Genomic DNA, 17,486 nt, shown 5'->3' with positions numbered 1-17,486 from the left:
CCAGGCTGGCCTCAAACTCAGAAATCTACCTGCCTCTGCCTTCCAAGGCCTGGGATTAGAAACAAGACTTTTATAGGTCATTCTCTATCCTGTACAGAACCATCATCCACAACTAATTCCAAGGGTGAGGATTACATTCTATGTAGCAATGACATATTGTATAAAACTCTCTTATGAACATCACTATTGTGTGATCAATATTCCATGTAAATGAGGGTGTGTTCTAACATACAAAAGGAAAAATTCTATCATACTACAATTTTTTATTCTAAGCAGTTTAAGTAAAAGGTTTTTCAAATGAATATTAAATTTACATAAAAACTTTATCTAGAAAACTAAATTTACATTGGATTTAAGTTTCTAAAAAATTATTTGCTCTAGTAGTAAAACCCTGTCAACTAAGCTGCTTAGGAGGTAGACGCAGGAAAGACTAGAAACCTGAGGCTTATCTATATTATAACACGGACTGAAGGCATGTGTGACAGCTCACAAATTTGGGGACCTGGAGAACACTGGTTAGTCTGCAGGCAGGATGGAATGTTTCTACCTTGTACATGTAACAGATACATGTAAGAGGGCCAGTCTAGGCAATGAGATAAACATGAATCTAACATCTTGAAGAAGAAAAAGTGGAATGGGGATTTAGCTCAGTAACAGAGCACTACCTAGCATGTGCCAGGATCCAAGTTCAATACACCGTACTAAAACACAAAATTCTAAGAATTAAACCAGGATATTTATTTTTTCCACCTTAACATGTACAGTTTATTGTAAGAGGAAGAGACACCATTCTTGAGAAGAGTGGAGGAGAGGGAGGTATGGCCACCATGTCAAGGAGCCAGGAGAGCATGGCACAGTGCGCTGTCCAACTGTGTCCAGAGCAACCAAGATAGAACATAGAATTAGTAAGTAATAACTCAGGATTAACCTGCAAGAGTTAGGTTCTATCAACAGTGGAGGTTAGGCAGAGGCCCAACTATTGTGCTGTTTAAAGCTTATTAGATTGTTATGGCTGTGTGTGTGTCTTTCATTTGGGAGCATAAACCACTGGGGCAGGCAGCAAACCATGTGGCCACAATTAATTAGTATTTCATTATTTCATTGTTTGGTTTCCATTTTCTGGATAATGAGAAAAGCAGCCTGGACTACATATTACCCCTGTAATAAAATGTCCTGTACTCTATGTATACCTAAGAGTGGTACAGTTAGATCTTAAGTAGCTAATTTTTAGGAATTTGAGGAATCTGCGCATGGATTTTCATAGCAGAAATGTCATTGTGTACTTACATCAGTGACAAATAAATATTTGACTTTACATCCACTTGCAACATTTGTTGTCTTCAGTTTTATTAATCTTGGCCATTCTGAACAGGGTAGGAGGAAATTTTAAAGTATTAATTTGCATTTCTCTGATATCCAACGATGTTGAAGTTTTATCAAGTGAAGTTTTATTAATCTTTTGAGAACTCAGTTTAGTTAGATCCATCATTTATAATTGGGTTGTTTCCTTGATGTTGTGTTTCTCTTTCATTCTTTGTGTATCCTAGACACTAAACCTCTATCAGATTTATAATTGCTAAAGCTTTGTTCCCATTCTGTGAGCTGCTGCTTTGCTCAAATCATAATACAGAAATTTTATAGCTTCACGAGGTCCCATTTATTATTCATTGGTCTTAATTCCTGTGCTGCTGGATTCCGGCTCAGAAAGTCTTCCTGTGTCTATGACTTCAAGGGAATTTCATATTTTTCTTTTTCTTTTATTGCACTCAGAATATGTGTTCTTATGGTGAAGTACTTCACCTACCTGAAGCAATCATCTATTGGTTTAGGATTTTCAGGTAAGTGGAATATGATTTTTTAAAACTAGGCCTTTAGGATCCTCTGAATTTCTTCATTATCTGTTGCAGTATACTCAGTTTAGTCCCTAACAACCCTAGTTTGAATCTTTTGTGTGTTTCTTTTGGTTAATTTAGCTAAATGTTTTTAAATCTTGATTTTTTTCTTATTTTGTTTTTCTTTTCTTTTCCTTTTACACTCAAGATTTTATATCCCCCCTCCTTCCCATGTCCCTGTCTCTATTAGGATGTCCCTGCCCCCCATGCCCTCACCACACCTGACCTCTAAAGTCCCTGGGTCCTACAGTCTTTTGAGGGTTAGGCGCATCATCTCTGGTTGAACCCAGACCCGGCAGTCCTTGGTTGTATATGTGTTGGGGTCTCATATCAGCTAGTGTATGCTGCCTGTTTGGTGGTCCAGTGTTTGATAGATCTCGGGGGTCCAAGTTAATTGAGGCTGCTGGTTCTCCTAAAGGGTCACCCTTCTCTTCAGCTTCTTCAGCCTTTCCATAATTCAACTACAGGGGTCAGCTGCTTCTGTCCATTCATTGGGTGCAAATATCTGCATCTGACTCTTTCAGGAGCTTGTTAGGTCTTCTGGAGTGCAGTCATGCTAGGTCTTTTTTTGTGAGCGCTCCATAGCCTGAGTAATAGTGTAAAGCCTTGGGACCTCCCCTTGAGCTGAATGCCACGCTGTGCCTGTTGCTGGACCTTCTTTTCCTCAGGCTCCTCTCTATTTCTACCCCTGTAGTTCTTTCAGATAGGAACAAAACTTGATTTTCTAAAAGTAAAAACAAAAATAAACAAAAACCTTATTATATTATTTACTCTGTTTTTATTGTTTGTTTCTTTCTGTTATTTTCTTTCTCTTTCATTAATTTTACCCCAGTGTATATAACTTATGGCCTGTGTCTTTCAGGTTTTATATGTTTTCCTATGTATATCTCTTTTTAATTTAATTTAATTTAATTTAAGGTTTTTTTTTTTCTTTTTGGAAAATTCTACCCTCGTGTCATTGATTGTTTTCATTATTCCATTCAACTGTTGTTTCTGTTTCCTTGGTCGTATGTCTTTACTACATATGCTCTTCTGATATTCTTATCATTTACCTCAGCTCAATTACTTGTCACAGGAATTCTTACAATAGTGCTGAAATCATAGTGTCTCCATTCTTTTTTTTTTCACTTTCAGTAGGTAGGTGCCATATTCTTTGATTGTCTTTATCCCAATATGGGTGCTAGCCAAGTGTGAAGCCCCAGTAGAGAGCATTTCTGACATTTTGTTGAAAGGTCACAAAGAAAGGAGATGAGCTAAAAGGAAAGGTAGAGAGAAAGAAATAGGAGTTCCATGGGCTAGACCTCAGGCTAAGTCTCAAGGGGGATAGAAATAGGCTCAGGGTAGTGGTAGATCTAAGAGTAATCTAAGGGATGAGACTTGAGGAGCAAAAGGAGACCCATGGAACTTACCTGCCAACCAAATGTGGCAACTGTGGATCCTTGGTAGAGGAATGTTCTGTGATATCTTTGTAAAGTCATTAAGAAAATTAGACAGGCTAGAAAGCATGTTTGAAAAGGACAATAGGGAAAAACAAGGGGGACACTACGTCCACATAATGAGATTGAGCTCCCAAGAAGATGGAGAAAGGCTGGGAGAAATCAAACTGTATTGAAAGTTACTTTACACCATTGATTCATAAACGTATGTAGAACTTTATATGATTTATCAAGATATATCTGAATATTAATGCTAATCTTGATTTTTAAAAAAATTGACTATTCTGACAATTCAGGTAAATTACAAACTTAGTTTTTATTTGCTGTGGTTTTTACTTTTTAGTAGTATATGTTTTTTTTTAATTTTTATTAGATATTTTCTTTATATACATTTCAAATGCTATTCCAAAAGTTCCTATACCCTCCCTCTACCCTGCTCCCCTACCCACCCGCTCCCACTTCTTGGCCCTGGCATTCAGCTGTATTGGGGCATATAAAGTTTGCAATACCAAGTGGTCTCTCTTCCAAGTGATGGCTGACTAGGCCATCTTCTGATACATATGCAGCTAGAGATATAAGCTCTGGGGGTACTGGTTAGTTCATATTGTTGTTTCACCTATAGGGTTGCAGACCCCTTCAGCTCCTTGGGTGCTTTCTCTAGCTTCTCCATTGGGGGATCTGTGTTCCATCTTATAGATGACTGTGAGCATCCACTTCTGTACTTGCCAGAACTGACATAGCCTCATAAGAGACAGAATATGTTTTTATTAAAATGTTAATTGTGTCTATAAATTAATTGAGAACTTGGGTGGTGAATTGTTAGTTTTAATAGTACTTTCTTTTATTTTTTCTTATATCTTTAACTTTATTTCACCTAAATTCGAAAGTTTATGACAAAAGGTGTTCTGTTGGCCACATTATCTTCTTGGGGGCTATAATATCTGTAGTCATTTCAGCCTTTTTATTCCCAATATTGTTTATTTGTTCCCTGTTTCCACTGTTTATTTAATTTTCTTTTTTTCAGAAATATTTCAAATAACTATATTTAAAGTAAATATATCTACATAATTAAATATACTCTTTTACAACTTAAGCTTTAGCTAATAAGTTATGATACAGATAGCAACTTATTTTTCAAATAATATGATTCAATAACTCCCTAGTATTATTGAATCAACATGGTATTGTCCATCTCATTGCAGCAGATAATGAGACCTGCAGAAATATATACTTCCAGAAAGACTGAATAAATGTACAGTCGTGCCAATAATATGATGGGAAAAAATGTAAGAGGCTGAGAAAACTTAAACTTTGAGTAATTAAAAGTTATGGCAGGAAACAAAATGAAGCAGCAAAAAAAGTGTGGAATATATGCAGCTTTAAGATTGGCTACTTATGCGCCCCTGCAGCATATGTAAAGACTAATTCTGACTGACGATGGCAGACTGAGTAGTTTCTAAGAGGAGAAGTCTCATAGTAATAATAAATTGAGGAGTTTAGCTTTAAATAACGTGAAGTCTAGCTAACTTTCCATTACAGCAACACTATTCAAAGAAAAAAAAAAAAAAAACATGTGAATTATATCTCTTCACATATGAAATTGGAAAAACAAACAATTTGTGACTTAACAATCATAAAAGTTACTAATTAATATGCCCCTTACTGATAGTATCACACTAAATTGGATCTATAATTGGCTTGTAGGCATTGCTCCTGTGTTCTGTTCTTTCTACCAAATTAACACTTTCCAAAGTCTAAAGATTATTTCTTTGTTTTATTTTGTTTTGTTTTCTTTCATATTTTGAAATGAGTATGTGACTAGCATTAATACTTAAGCAGCTGTAGTTTCCCCTTTGGGAAACTTATGCAACGTTAAAGTCAAATATTCATACTATATGCCCATCGCTAAAACTAGTTCTTAAATGGTCCTGCCCAGCCAATAGTCAATTTTGCTGAATTTGTATTATAGGAGCAGAATTGTAAGCAGGTTATTGTAATTCAAGTTCCCTTGTCATAAAATGTCTATTTTTTTTTCTGTGTTGTTACTTTTCTGAAGTTCCAGTTTGTAGAGCTCTATACATACAGTTCTCAGTGGGTTTGAGAGTTTCTCTTGTTATAATGCCAGCACTGTTTTACCCAATATCTAAACAATGATCCACAGTGACAGAGACATTCTAGGTATATAGGTCAGATGGGTCACAGAGGAGCAATAACTAACCAACTCTCTCTCTCTCTCTCTCTCTCTCTCTCTCTCTCTCTTTCTCTCTCTCTCTCTCTCTTTCTCTCTCTGTCTCACAGAAATAATCAAATCTGTTTATTACTCACAGTCAGGAAAGTCAGACCCCAGCAAGGGCCAAATTTGAAATAATGTATGTAAACCACCATTTATAGATTCAGGGAAAAACTGAAGGAAGTACTGAAGATTTTATTGAAGATTCATGCATTATAGAGTTTTTCCTTCAAGATATATTAAGACTAACTTTATGCAAAGCACACATAACCAGTCTAGTGTTGGAAGAGCCTTCTATAAAGGTCACGGTCGACAACCATATTCAGATAAACTCTCCAAGCTTGGGGCAAAATAGAAGATTCCCTTTCTCAGTGGGGCTTCCTCTACTCTGCCTTATTCAATCTTGAGAATGTTTTAAGCACTAAGCACAGGTGCACGGGCTTGTCTAGAACATGACCCTGCAGAAAGCTTCCTGCAAGCACTGCATGTTTCAACTCATACGTCCTGCTCAGCTTTTGCCTGAAGTATAATAACTAGGTACTACAGCATGACCAATCAACCTTTCCCACTTCCCATCAGTAACACCACCACCACCCCCCCAAAAAAAAACCTTTGAGAAAAGTCATATAGCAGGTTTAACTTCCTCTTTCCTCATCAGAACCTCATGTAAATACAGTATTCCCACCCTGCAATATCCATCCTAGAAATCCATACCCACTGCCCAATAAATTTGAGCTGTGTTGCTGAAGTTGATCGTGGAAGTCAATCCACTGGTACTCAAGTCTTCAGAACCCTGCCCTGTCTTCCCCATGTCTGCTCCCTTTGCCTTCTCTGCCTTGTGACCAACAGCCCCTGGAAAGAAGGGATGCTCACAGTCAAGTAGTGAGTTGGGTTAGTACAGAATCTCTGTATATCAAATATGGCATGGCGTTTTGTTAATTTTCTGAGCCCAGATAACAAGAGTGTCTTTCTTTTTTTCTTAAAGAGAGACCTGATAATGAAAGAAATATAAAGTCAAAGGAAGGAAGGAAGGAAAGAAGGAAGGAAGGAAGGAAGGAAGGAAGGAAGGAAGGAAGGAAGGAAGGAAGAAGGAAGGAAGGAAGGAAGGAAGGAAGAAGGAAGGAAGGAAGAAAGAAAGAAAGAAAGAAAGAAAGAAAGAAAGAAAGAAAGAAAGAAAGAAAAAGGGAAAGGGAAAGGGAAAGGGAAAGGGAAGGAAAGGAAAGGAAAGAAGAGAAAAGAAAAGAAAAGAAAAGAAAAGAAAAGAAAAGAAAAGAAAAGAAAAGAAAAGAAAAGAAAAGAAAAAAAGAAAGGAAAAGAAAAGAGAAATTAAAATTTGTGCAAGATGTTCATGCTGTTTGTAGCTCAAACTCTAAAATCATTAGGGGCTGCTCTTGTTTTCTATAACAGAAGTGCCCATGTCAAGGAAGCCAACCTTGATGAAGAGCCATATACTGTGGATAGTCAGTCTGAAGACAAGTGACATCCTAAGACAATCACATGCTGGGCAGTTGGTACACTAATAAGTACAAGTCTTGTGTAAAGCCCATCCTTGAAGAAGATGATCATGAAACTGGACATGAAGTAGAATCCAGTCTCACAGAAAACACTAAAATCATTAGCAATTTTGTCAATGGTTTTCTGTCTCTTAGGAATCAATATGCTATCAGAACAACCAGAGACCTCCTAAACTTGAAAATAATATAGAGAAGTTATTTTAGACTTTATATGTGATAATAATTTAGGAATATATATACACGAGAAAAAGCATTATATATAATTTAAATTTTTAAAGTACATGATATTTTCTTAATCTCTAAGGAACAAATATACCAGCTTATATCAGTACATCACCAACTTAATCTTTCTTTACAATTCCTACTGAAGTCGCTACTCTAGTTTTAATCCGATGAATCGGAAGCTTCTATTTTTACCTCAGTCCATTAATAATTAAACAATCAAATGTTAACCCTTCACTTTTCTTCCCACCGTTCCGATGTTGGAAAATTACCAAGCATTACTTTTATAGCCTTTTGTGGGTATCTATCTACCTGTCTATCAATAAATCAATTTGTTTACTTGTTTTGTGACGCCCAAGATGTCCCATCGCATGCAACTCTCCTGTCACAGTATCCTTGAGCTTTAATTCCAGGAACTTTTCACGTCTTTATTTTATTCTTTACAGTTTTTGTCATTCAGATAAACCTGGATTATTCATTTCAGTCAAAGTGCTTAAAATCCTTAAAACTTTCCAGTAGTTTCCAAAGAATTTGAAAAAGTCATTCTCCTCAGACTCATGTGTTATATCTTTCCTTTTCCTCTCAACCCTGTACTCGCCAGAGTTCCACTGTGCTTTCATCAAACGTTATGTTCCTCCTCAGAGGTGTTATATTGCATTTTCTTGTTTCTAGAAACATTGCCCCTATGACACTTGTATAACATGCTTGCTTATTTCTGGTCCCTACTCACATACCATTACAAATCTCCACTGCTACACTACATGCAATTGCAATCCCAAGCCTGCACCTTACATGCACTTAGTTCCATATTTCTCCCAGACTTCTTTTTTATTTATTATTATTATTTATTATTATTATTATTTACATTCCAGTCATTAGACCTCTTCTCAGCACCCCCTCCCACAATTCCTCATTCCAAACATCTTACCCCTTGCCTCCAATTGGGTGCCCCCCCACCAGATCCCCATTCCCTGAGACCCCAAGTTTCTCAGGATTAAGCGCATCTTCTCTCACTGAGGCCTGACCAGGCAGACCTCTGCTACATTTGTGTCAGGGTCCTATGAACATTTCCATGTATGCTCCTGGTTGGTGACTCAATCTCTCTCCCAGATTTCTTGAAACCATCATATGCAATACATTTAACTGGTTGCTTCTTTATTATTATTTATTTATATTACTACTAGAATTTACTACTAGAATTAGTAATAACAGTTGAGATGTTTCTCTTGTGCTTATTTTCTTCCTGATTTTCCTCACCTTATGCTGTACATTACTAGTACCTAAAAGGAAAACTGTCACATGTCAAGCTGTGCCTTAGCCATGAGAACTTTGTAAAGGCCTGAGTTTAGAGGAGGTACAACATCTTCATTATATTGCAAATATTTCAAACCTTTCCAAAATGGAATATAGAAATTCTGCACCAGCGCAATCTGAAACTCAGAGTGATTATTTATGAAAAACACCATCCTATTTTTAAATGTATATAAAATTTTAATGTGTAGTTCTAGAAATGTAAAATGGAAACATGGGTGGGAAATTATCATACTAAATATCGAGACATGTTAAAATATATAGTAATTTAAACAGTGTGATTTAGAAGAGCAAAAATGAGAGAGATCAACATCAAGAAAGAACTTCATGACCATGTGGCTATTTGGATTTGACAGATGTGGAAATGTAAAAAGAGGGACAGCAAAGAAAGACTTGTTCTAAAATAATGCTGCGAAAATAAAATTTCAGTCCCAAAACATCCTGGCAAAATCATTCCAGATGGTTGAAATATGCATACTTAAAGTAAACTTTAAACTTATTACAGAAAGTATTAAAGAGTATTTTAAAATCTACTCAGAAAAATATATTATTGCAGTATGAGTAGAATAGATCAAGAAAATTGTTTTTTGATTTCGTTGATCAAACATTATTTAAAATGAAGATGTAGCTTGAAATATTAAAAAACAAATATCAGACAGAAAGGAAACGCTTACAGCATTTATTATAGTCTAATTTGATATATATATAGATATCAAATTAGACTATATCATATATATACATGCATGTATATATATGATAATTGATATATCTATCACCATAAACTTTAAAACCCAATTTTCTAAAGAGCTATTCAAACCCATATTTCGATAAGAGTATATTAAATATTGGATCAACTTTACTTGTACTTTTGAAAAAAAGAGAGATAAGTAGGAAGACAAATGTTTTATCATAGCAAATATTGACAATATTTTTATATGTCTTACTAGCTACAGGCTAAGAAAATGACTCTGGCCAGGCGGTGGTGGCGCATGCCTTTAATCCCAGCACTTGGGAAGCAGAGGCAGGCGGATTTCTGAGTTCGAGGCCAGCCTGGTCTACAGAGTGAGTTCCAGGACAGCCAGGGCTACACAGAGAAACCCTGTCTCGAAAAACCAAAAAAAAAAAAAAAAAAAACCCTGAAAATTACCACCTAAATCTTATTAACATAATACTATGTACATAAGAATTTAAAAATTTGAAAGGACAGTTTTTATTATTATTATTATTATTATTATTTATTATTAGAAGCAAGAAATTCTCCAGGGGACATGAAAAATGCAGTTATTTCTTTAGTTTCTTCTAATGGAGTGACTTTAGGAATGTGATTAAGTAATGCAATAGTTTCTGAGTTTCAGTTAAAATGCACTGAATTTCATGTACCTAGTGTATTGACATTTTAAACTGTAATATAAGTCATGTTTATTCTAAAAATTATGAAAAATGAAAAGGAAGTTTGTTTATATAAACAGCTAGAAATTAAGTTCTATTTTAATTTGACTGGATATATGCAAAGGAAGCACTGACTTTAATAATTATGACCACTTCTGTATATTTCAATCAAAGTCATTTAGGGTGAAGAAATTAAGGAACGGGAATGCCATAATAAGGCAGCATGCCAAATTCTGTTCCAACTTTAAATATAAACATAATTTTGAGAATTTTGAACTTAAATGGTGCTATTAGTGAGTTTAAATGGCGTCATTTACAGAAGACACAGCCTGGTTTTGAGATAAAAACTTAAAAGATTCTTCATTTAAATTGCCCATAATGTAAATAAAAGAACATATTTTCATAAAAGTCAATTTTCCTCTTAAGGTTTATATACTACATACAAAAGATATTCAGATTGATTTAAATAAATTAATTTCCTTAAATGCCAAATCTCAATATTAAATACTACATAATGTCATTAGACAATGGAGCATAAATAATTGTGTGGTCAAGTTGGAAGAAAGATTAGAAATGATATAGATATATGTAAATATATATGAACTAGTTTTAAGTTTCTTAGAGGTAGGCAAGTAGATTATTTTATGTATTAAGTTAATATGTTATTATCGAAAGCATTCCATGGAGTCTGGATTGACTATAGAATTTTTACAATTCTGCCTTAATTTTGTTTTGTCTGTTTTGTGTCTATAACAGAAAACAAATACCTTAATAATACTTTTATATTGAACTTTATTAAACTAAAGTGACTGTAAACACTTTTAAAAGAAGTTATAATTTTTCATCTGATTTTGTGGAAATGCCTCCTAAGTTGATAATTTAAACTGTTCAGGTATGAGAAAATTACAACATATGTTAGCATTTTACTTTAAAAAAGAAAGGTTATATGTCTCTGAAGAATGGGATACAAGTGACATATGGGTATAAGACACAAAATAGCAGAATTGAGTAATTAATGAGAATTGCTTTTGCAGAAAAATAATAGTTAATACCTTGCAGAAGATATATTCTGTAATTTAATTGTCAGTTGCCTAGGTGAGAGTAAATTCCCTATAGTTTGCTTCTTTCCCCCACTGCAGCACAGCCATTCAACCACAGATAACACTCTCGGGGCCTCCTGAAAGTGCTTCAGTTTCTCTTTGAGTTATGCTCTTTCACAGAGTGTATTTTAGATACTACATCTGGCATGCTGCCCTGGATGCTGACCAGTTTGCCTCTGTGACATTAACCTGGTGCCTGAGAGTCTGAGTGTCAAGAAGGTTGACTCATTTACAGTTTTCCATTATGTAGCTCTAACATTTTATGTTGTTTCCTGAATAATAGATGCACTACAGCCAGCCTAGAGATGTTGAAAATACTGCCTGGCTCCCAGCGGCTGTGTAACAATGTTCTTCACCTGGACTACCCTGAGGCAGGACCTTTTGTTTTCCTTCCTTTCCTCAATTTCCCCCTTTATCTGCGTACTTAAAAGAATATTCCAATTTCAAAGACTGGAAAGTTCTTATTTTCACACATCATCAATGCATAAGAACTATGTTGACATATTATCAAATATGACAATTTTTCAGATTTTAGGAAACAAGGCATTGACATACTAAACACAAGCTATAAACACCAGTTATTTTTAAAGCATAAGTAATATTCTTTTCTTTCTATAGATTATCTGTAGATGAAGGGACTCACTTCAGAAATTTTAATTCAACATTAATTCAGGGACTTGGTTGAGCAAGTCACATACTGTTTAACTGTCTATACTGGAAACCTTTTAATTAATAAAGGCCAAACAAAAATCAATGAAAGAGCAAAACAGAACAAAGTGGAAAAGATATTAAGAGGTAAATAACTTCAGTTTTAGAGCATTACAATGAAAATTACCACATACAAACAGATAAATAAAATGTCCTTTTGCTCTTCAACTTGAAGTTTGTTTTCCTGACTTAGTCCTAAATGTAAGAGAGAAATGACAGCAGAATTTCTATCATTGTTACTATGGTAATCTGAAATATTAAGAAACCATAGAGAAATGGCAATAGCAGGAAGCATCTCTAACTTATAACTCTGAATATTAATGGTGTCAATTCCAAAATAAAGAGACATAAACTCTCAGAATGATTCAGACAAAATCTACTTTGCTGCCTCTAAAAAATATAGTGTAACATCAATAATATATACTATTTCAGGGTGAAGAATATAACATATATCTAAGAAATGAGTCTGTATGGCTATTACACAGAATAGAATTCAAAACAAAATTGGAAAAAAGAGACAAGGAAGATCACAGAAAGTCAACATAAATGAAGGACTGTTGAAATAAAACCGTATATTCTATCTGACAACAATGGAAGAAAGGTAGCTATCACCAGCATAAAAAACGTAGAATGAATACAAATTCATGGATACTAAACTGGGCATCATTAAAATTTTCTTCAATGTTATTTATATGCATGAGCTTAGAAGACAGGTGTGATTATATTAAAGTTTCAGTATAAGGCACAGGGCATACATATCCTTATGCATGCCATTGCTGCTGTCTTTGTCCAATATAATAGCATATTAAAACACGATGCTGTAGGACATGGAAAAATCAACCCCATATTGAAGAGCAAATAGTCTTTCTTGCAGCCTAGTCTTTATAGTTCAAGAATGTGCAAAACAGGCCACTGGATGGGATCTGAAGGGTGAGACATCAAAGTTCTTACCCAGCATTGGTCCTGCTCACTGTACTGCTTACCTGATAAGCATGAGATGCTTGCTGAAGCAATAGTGGCATAATTGATATGAGGTAACATATGAGTTTCTGCCTGGTTTCAAGTCAGAGACACTGTGGGAATTCTGTGTGATACTTTAATCCCAATCAAAAGTTCATTGAATGTAGAGATTATAGACCTTAAGATAGAATCTGATAATAGTATTTGACTAAATGGTTATGTTATCAAATGGCCTTCCCAATATTTACATGTATTTCTATAACATCACCTGTTATCAGCCTTGATCAGAAGAATTTATGTTTGGACAATTTTTGATCTTCAGTTCAGAGTGTGACCTTAAATGAGGGCCTAAGAATTTAGTGGTTGCACAAAGATTGTATATGTATATGTATATGTATATATACTAGACATGAGAATTGCCAAGGTAAATAAAGATCAATAAGCAAATATAATCCTTTAGTAGTATTGATGTTTTAATTTACTTCAAATAATCTATATAGCTGAACAAAATGTTAATGTGTCCCTTGTTCTGTATTTGGCTACAGTTGACATAGCCCAGAGAATGCCTCTTGCCATCATTTGAAAGGGTGCCTGAGTATAAAAAGCTATTTTTCAAGAAGACATTCCATTATCAACACTTATACCATTGTAATTCAAATTCCTTTGTCTTTTAAGAAAATTACTATTGAATTATAGTCCCAGACCATCTCTCTAATAGCACAGTTACTAAAACTGATTTTTCATACATATTCATAACTAAAACCATAAAGGCCATTGTGGATTTCAAAATGATACATCAATCAATGCCATGAGTTCGTGCTTAGCAGCTCAGAAAAGAGAATGCGTAGCTCAATTTTTTTTTCATGTAAAACACTTATAGGGTATTTTTCTGCAGAGCTCATCAACACAAGCAATTTGTCATAAATATATACATATATGTATATATGTGACATAAATATCAAAAGTATGCAAGCAATGTTGAATAAAAAGCATAAATACCAAAGGAAAGAACAATTTCTACAGCTCTGACCTTCAGAGTCAGTATTTTTTAGATAGGAAATAGAGTTCTAATGGAAAAGAGGTAATATATCCCAAAGTTAGAATATTACTGAACTTTGTTCTTCCCAGAATAGTAGGCAGCAATGAAATTTGACGTGTTTTGCGTCTTCTTGTGATCCCTATAACACATTTTTCTTTCTTATCAAAACTAGAAGTTGAACATAATATAGGAAATTGTACATTAGTTTGGTGTCTAAACACTGTGGAAATATTTTTCAGACAAAACTGTTTACTTTCTCTTTACAGTTACCAGAAAATGAACTGAAAACCAAATGCAGCAGATCTAGTAAAAAGATATATAGTATTATGAAGGAAAAAAAAAAGAGTGCAGGTTTTTTAACACTTTACTTCAATGTTTTTTATAAGAAAGTAATAAAATATATATTAATGCAACCTGGTTATCTCATGAATAATGTTTTAGAAGGTCTTGATTTTTCATTTATATATGAAAATATATAAAAATTAACAGTTACCTAGAATGCAAAATAATACTAATTTAAAATAATATTAATGAAAATTACCTATAATAATATTTTCTCACAAACTAATGTGCTTTTACTAAGTAATCAGAAAATATAGATATTTACCCAAATATTACATTTTGAAGGTTGTTAATTTTATAAGCGCTAAGAATTTCTATTAATCATAAAAGTATGCACATGTGTGCAATGGGGCTGCCAATTTAATTTCTTTTATCCTAACTTGCACAAGGCTCTCTATGCATGCTCAATAAAAGAACTTTCTGAAACTAAGTTCTCTAGCTTTGGTTTATATTCTTTTTGCCCCACTTCAGCTTCATTAACCTAAAAAGGACTACAAGCTCCCAACAATAAAGGTCCATCTTAACAGCATTACCCTCCTATAAACAATAACACACCAATTCTCCCATTCTCCCATTCTGTTCAATCATCTCAATGCATTCTCTATAATTCTTTGTTTAGACAGTCCTTCCACTAGAAAACACCTCTATCCTGCTATTCTTGAAGACTTCTAAGCTTCACCTTCTCTCTCCTTTGCTCACATATAAAAAAAAATCATAAATGATTTTAACAAGTTATAATTCTACATAGATTAATGCCTGAACTCATCTTTGCATTTCCAAATTCTTATGTATAGTTTCAATATCCTCCACACAGATGAACAACGTTATAGGTGGCAAAACTAGAGAAATTAGTTAAGAAAACCAGAAACATAAAGTTAAGTACCTTGCCTAAAATCTAGGTAGGTGGTTGTAGAATCAAGAATCTTTAACAAATATTCAACAACAAAATGGGCCTTCCTTCTGTAAGTTGAAAAAATTTTTTTCTAGTTGACAGCACAAGATATTATTTTTGTCTTAATTGATACATGCAATAAGGCTCTATATGGATTGTTAAAAGAAACACAAAAAGGACCAGCTTAAATCATTGTTTGTAGCGTACAATTTTTAACCTAACAAGATCTTTTTAAACAGGTTATATATTTAATAGATAACAAATAATAGTTTTAATTTTCATATTATATAATCTAATTATTCCCCTCTACAACTCCTTTCAATCCTCCCTACCTTCCATCCATCTAAATCCACACTCTTTTGTTTTTTTTTTCCCCCTTAGGGAAAAGTAGGTATCTATAAACAAATATAATGATTAATAATAATAAACAAGCAAACAAACAAAAAAGAACAAGGACACAATGGAATAGAATTGAAGACCCAGAAATAAAACCACACACTTACAGACACTTGATCTTTGACCAAGATGCAAAATTATACAAAGGGAAAAAAAAGCACCTTAAATAAATGGTGCTGGTCTAACTGGCTGGCTGTATGTAGAAAAATGAAAGTAGACCCATATTTGTCACCTTGCACAAAGCTCAAGTTCAGGTGGATCAAGGACCTCAACATAAAACCAGATACACTGAATTAAATAGAAGAGAAAGTGGGAAAGAGCCTTGAACTGACTGACACAGGAAATTTTCCTAAATAGAACTCCAATTGCTCATGATATACCATCAAGAATTGATAAATAGGACTTCATGAAACTGGAAAGCTTCTGTAAGGCAAAGGACATAGTCAATAAGACAAATTGGCAACCTACAGATTGGGAAAAAATCTTCAGATACCCCACATCTGACAGAGAGCTAATATTCAAAATACATTATGAACTCAAGAAGTTAACCACCAAAAAACCAAACAACCCAATGAAAAAGTGGGATATAGAGCTAAACCAAGATTTCACAACAGGAATCTCAAAGGACTGAAAAGCACCTAAAGAAATGTTCAAAGTCCTTAGGGATCAGATAAATGCAAGTCAAAACAGCCCTGAGATTCCACTTTACACAAATCAGAATGGCTAAGATCAAAACCTCAGGTGACAACATGTGTTGGAGAGGATGTGGAGAAAGAGGAACACATCTCCATTGCAGGTGGGGTTGTAAACTGGTACATCCACTTTGGAAATCAATATGGAAAGAGATCTGCCTGAAGACGGAGCAATAGCACTCTTATGAATATACCCAAAAGATGTCCCACCAATACCACAGAGGCACATGTTCTGCTATTTTCACTGAGGCCTTATTTGTGATGGCCAGAAGCTGGAAACAGCCTAGAAGTCTCACCTAGATGTCTCTTCCAGCCCTATATGGATACAGAATATGGGATTCATTTACACAATGGAATACTGCTCAGCTATAAAGAATGAGGACATCCTGAGTTTTGCAGTCAAATGGATGGAACTAGAAAATATCATTCTGAGTGCAGTAACTCAGACCCAAAAGGACATGCATGGTATGTACTCACTAAAAAGTGGATATTACCCCACAATAGTACAGAATACCCAGGTTAAAATCCACAGAATTCAAGAAGGTTAATAAACCAAAGGGCTCAAGTGAGGATGCTTCAATCCCACTTGGGGGGAAGAAGAAAGCAATCATGGAAAGCATAAGAGGAGAGGGATCTGGGTAGAAGGAGTAGGAGGAGTAAAAAAGAACATGGCCAGGTATTGGGTGGTGGTAGGGGAAGAGGAGAGAAGGCCTGAGGGCTAGCAGAATGAATGGAAATATGCAACTCAGGAGGTGGGAGGTGAGGAAGGGACTCTCTAGAATGTACTAGAGTCCTGGAATGTAACATAATCTCAGGACTCAAAGGTAGCAACTTTAAATGAAATGAGTGGGGAGAGGGAATGTGTAGAGTCCACCTCCAGTAAAAATACAGTGTGTAAAGTGGAGGGATGCGGTTTCCCTCCCACAGTCAAAAACTCTGACCCAGAATTGTTTCTGTCTGAAGAACTGCCAGAACAAAAATGTAAAAGAGCCTGAAGAAAAGGAGGTTCAGTGGCAGAACTTGAAATCCATCTCAAGGGGAGGCTTCAAGGCCTGTTCCTGATGATCTTTTGTGCTTACAGACAGGAGCTTTTCTCTGTGAGGCCCAACAAGCAGCTGACTGACCCGGACAGAGGCAGATATTTACACTCAACCAATGGGCAGAAGTCGGGGACCCCTGTGGTTGAATTAGGAAAATGCTGGAAGAAGCTGAGGAGGAGGGTGACCCCATTGGAAGACCAGCAGTTTCAACTAACCTGGAGACCCGAGGTCTCTCTGCCAGTGAACAACTGGCCAGGCAGCTGGCCCAAGATCTCTGACACATATTCAGCAGAGGACTGCCTGGTCTGGCCTCAGTGGGAGAA

This window comes from Mus musculus, chromosome 3, assembly GCF_000001635.26.
Source record: "Mus musculus strain C57BL/6J chromosome 3, GRCm38.p6 C57BL/6J".
Lineage (NCBI taxonomy): Eukaryota > Metazoa > Chordata > Mammalia > Rodentia > Muridae > Mus > Mus musculus.
Note: the sequence above shows the minus strand (reverse complement) of the source record.